This window comes from Lactuca sativa, chromosome 5 (assembly GCF_002870075.4).
Source record: "Lactuca sativa cultivar Salinas chromosome 5, Lsat_Salinas_v11, whole genome shotgun sequence".
NCBI classification, from domain to species: domain Eukaryota; kingdom Viridiplantae; phylum Streptophyta; class Magnoliopsida; order Asterales; family Asteraceae; genus Lactuca; species Lactuca sativa.
In genome coordinates this window covers 299462027-299466268 of record NC_056627.2, presented here as the reverse complement: position 1 = coordinate 299466268, position 4242 = coordinate 299462027, and the positions used below count along the sequence as shown (strand labels likewise).

Genomic DNA, 4242 nt, shown 5'->3' with positions numbered 1-4242 from the left:
ATTAACGAAGATTAAAATATTTTTAATTAATATTTTTTCATTTTGAAAATGACTACGAGTTTTCATAATTTTCCAAAAACTCTTTACATCTGATTAGTCCTTATCAAAGTTTCGTGTGCACTCATCCACAACTAATCAAAACCCTTTTATCAATACATATTTACTATACTACCCTTCTCAGGTATTCTCAGGTATGGGTGATATAAAATCATTCTTTTGTCTTTTCCATTTGTGCTGTTTCATAATTAAAGAAATCAATTTGTCTTTCCATTATTATACGGAGGAAAAAGATGAATTTTCATAGCAATGTTCAAACTTTAGAGTGAAAAGTCATTTTGCCTCTCGTCAACACATCTCTCCTCATAGTTTGCCCTAAATCGACACACCAACCATCGACGGTTCGGCACTAGTGTCGTCGGTCCATCGTCGCTCCAAACCCTCCCATCGACGCACATTTGGTCTCCACTCGAAGTCAAACAGGTACTATTTTCTCCACTCCGACCATCGATGTAGCCACATCTATTGCTCTTATGTCACATACATCATTTTCCTGCTAATCAATTTGTTCAATTGCTAATCAATCGGCTCCTTGATTCCATCTACCAAATTGTAGATAATATCATAGCAACTAGAAACATGACTTTCTCAACAAACAGAAAAGCTTGATTTTCTATCATTAACCTAAAAGTGTCCGTCTTCTCTCGCCTAACAGCTGACGCTCCTCCACATCGCGCCTTTCCAAATTCGCAGCTCCTTCCATCGCCTCCGACATCTCCACCGTCCCACCCCTCCCACACCTCCGGCGCCACCATCGCACAGCAGAACTCCGACTCCTCTGCAGGTATCTAGTCCGTTCTTCAATTTTCCTGATTTCTCTTTATTTTTGCTGAAATCGTTGCTCTACTCCAAGCCTGATGAAATTGGCGATTTCTCGGAAATCGGTAAAGAAATCATTGATATGAAATTGCTTGTTGATTTCTTAAAATCGTGATGTTCTGATGAAATTTTTTGCTGATTTCTCCACATTGTATGTTCTGATTTGAGTATAATTGTGAATTACGTTAAACGGAATACAATCATTTTCTAAATTTCTTTCTCTGCTCATTAATCTCATATTATACCTTTTATCTTGTCTTGAGATTAGATGAAAAATGAAAGTTACTCTTTTCTTCTTGTTAAAGATATAGTACTGGTGGTTTTCATGCAGATTTTGTTTCATCCATGAATACATGCTTTCAAAATGATAAAATCTTTTATGTTCTTGTGTTTGAATACATTAAAGGATCTTCAGATGCTAAGGAGCAGATTCATAAGCTCACACACGTTCCCAGGAGTTGGAGAAGCAGGTATGTATGCAATGAATTAATTTTTATCAAATTATGTCATGATTTGCATTCTGTTGTAGTTTATAAGTGTTTATTGCTTATTACAGGTGGAGAAACTACAGTTGAAATTCGATCTCAAACCCAGGATAATGGAGGCTTTGGAAACTAGATTGAAAGAATTGGAGCAGAAGATGCTTGATATAAATCCAAAGCTTCAAGAGGTAAGATTTTCTATTATTGTGTTTTTTATGCATTATTAGTAGATCTGAATTGGAATTGAGTTTCATTCTTTTCTGACATTTGGTTGCAAAAGATTGCTGAGTTGAATTCCACTGAAATTCACTAAATCCTTCAAGTGACAAAATTCAATTTTCCTTACATAAACCCATGGAATTCAATTCCAATCTCCCGCATTTGTAAACAAAAAATCAACTTTCCTTGCACAAAGTCATGGAATTCAATCCCAACCAAACGTGATCATGGAATGTAATGACTCATTCCATTACCATGGTTATTCCTTTCCATCCAACTAAACATACCCATGGCTAATGATATCTATTAAATCCTACAATTAATTTAATTTCTAATTTTCTACAGAAAAACTGGTGTTGACAAAATATCAAAGAATACATAAACTTGTAGATTTTGTCAAAGATAAAGAGCAAGATAAAGATTTGCTAAAACAGGTAGTTACCGAGATAATGATTGCCAAAGCAGGGGCATATTGTTAGATGGCTCCAGACTCCAGAGTAATTTTTTTACTGTATGTTTTAATAAAGATAAAGATTTTAAATGTCCTTTTTATTTTTCTAACAATTGTATAGTATTAGGACACTAAGGCAAGGAGAAAAGAAGCATTACAACCAAAAAGTAGACGGATATATCTTTACAATTGTATTATGGGAACTTTTACACAACAAACTACCCTTTGAGGATATGTACAACCTCCAAGCTGCTTATCTGCAACTTTCAAGGTAAAAAAGTAATTTTTATATCATCTCCTAAAGGGTAAAATAGTAAAACAAGAGGGGTATAATTGTAATTTTTACTTGCTTTTTATCATTCAAAATGTGAGTCTAAGTTTTGGAAGATCTACCAGAAGATTTAGCCATGATTATGAGTTCATGTTGGATGGAGGACTCAGATTCTCTCAATTCAGTTACATTATTTTTCGACAATTTTGAGTTTTCTAGTTAATCAGCTAGTGAATTCCATGCTTAGAAGAGGTGGTTTCCGAACGGTAGGTACTAGTTTTAACTTTTAAAAGTTAATTGCTATCGTTAATTTTATTTATTAATGAATTATTATTTTGTTTTTTCAGCCATTAAAACCACGAGAAGCAACACCATTTCTTACTCCATCTCTTGGACAAGGAATAGTCAACACATCATCTTTGACTCACCAACCTCAACCTGCTTCTCTGGGGCTCTTCTTTTTGCTGCTTGCTAACACTACATGTAAACATTAATCTATTTCTTGATAATGTCTTTTTGATATACAGATAGATTAAATTGCAGATTCTGAGCATATCTTGAAGAGAGCAACAAGGCCTTTGTGATATCAGAGGAGGTAGATATTTTTTTAAATCTTTTTCATTTCATAAACAATGCTGTTGATTGTCATTATCATTCTAAAGTTAATAATTAGCATGAACTATTAATTGCAGAGGTTAAGGATGGCATATCATGCTTGAAAGCAGCAAAACAAGGCGGTGGATTGCAATGAAACTTATTTGTTCCTTTGTTGGCAATGAGATGCAATTTTATTTTATTTTTTACTTTTTTATATTTTCATGGCAAATAGAGGTTGAATCCATTTTCTTTGAATATTTTGTATTATCCTTTGTCTAAATTTGAATATATGATATTTTTACTTTAGTCATTTCAGTACTGTATATTTGGGTTTGTTCAAACTTGAGAACAATTTATGTTTAAACATCTTTTGAGGAGTTTTTATGGTAACTAACCGGATAAGCCAGTGGTGACTTTTTATGGTCACAAATTGGATAAATTAGTGACGACTTTTTATGGTCACAAATTGGATAAACCAGTGACGACTTTCTATGGTCATTAATTGAATAAAACAGTGATGACTTTCATTGTTTAGTGACAGCATCTAGTGACGAAACGAGTTGTCACAGATTTAGTGACTAGTATATTTTAGTCACTATTTAGTGACCACTTTTCTATTTTCGTCACTGATTAGTTTTTGTGACGGACCTATAGTGACGAAAAGTGACGACCAAATGTTTGGTCACTAAATCAGTTAGTGACAACTGCTTCTATTGTTAGTGACCATTTTGTTTTGGTCACTAATTGACAGTTTTTTTGTAGTGTGAAGTGCTTTTGTGTTGCCAAATAAAATATGAATAAGAAAAAAAGCATTTTTTAAAAATATGATGCTATATTTGAAAGTACAATGCTTAAATAGTGAAATGGTTTACCTTTATTTAAAATACATATGTGGTATATCTAGTATTGAACATTTGTTGGAGATGTATAGTTGTTTTATATATCTATTATTCTATATTTCATCATGACTCGATTTTTAATAAACCTAATAAAATTTTTGGTGAAAAAAAACAGTTAGAATCCGTAAAATCAAAATACATGTAATCTTTTTGTACGATTATAACGAATTCCTAATTTGTTTTAATGATTTTGGAATGTTTTACCACTACTTGCATTTCCATGTTTTATCTTACAGGTAATTTTGATTTTTTGTTGTAAAAAACACTAATAATAAAAATAGTTTAACCTATTTTTTACCTACTAAATTCAATTAAGTAGTTACAAAGGCTTACAAATGTAAGAGATAGACCTAATGTTAGTTTTATATTCTTCAGATCACAGTCTTAACCTAATTTAGTGGCCAAGATATTTGCTTGCTAGCAAGTTTCCAAATGCTCTTGACATTG

The 4242-nt window shown here is 32.6% G+C and overlaps 1 non-coding gene across 10 annotated transcripts; it reads left to right on the top strand.

Moving 5' to 3' along the window:
• Positions 1-244: 244 nt before the first annotated feature.
• LOC111906310 (uncharacterized) lies at positions 245-3206 on the top strand. Of its 10 annotated transcripts, XR_008232582.1 has the most exons (9): positions 248-480; positions 713-841; positions 1283-1346; positions 1433-1546; positions 1923-2074; positions 2150-2299; positions 2425-2565; positions 2647-2894; positions 2992-3206. It is a non-coding gene; the product is annotated as an uncharacterized LOC111906310 (transcript). The 10 variants fall into 10 exon arrangements; XR_008232586.1 differs by having other exon boundaries at positions 245-480; positions 614-841; positions 2150-2565; XR_008232585.1 differs by having other exon boundaries at positions 246-480; positions 1923-2088; positions 2156-2565.
• Positions 3207-4242: the final 1036 nt, after the last annotated feature.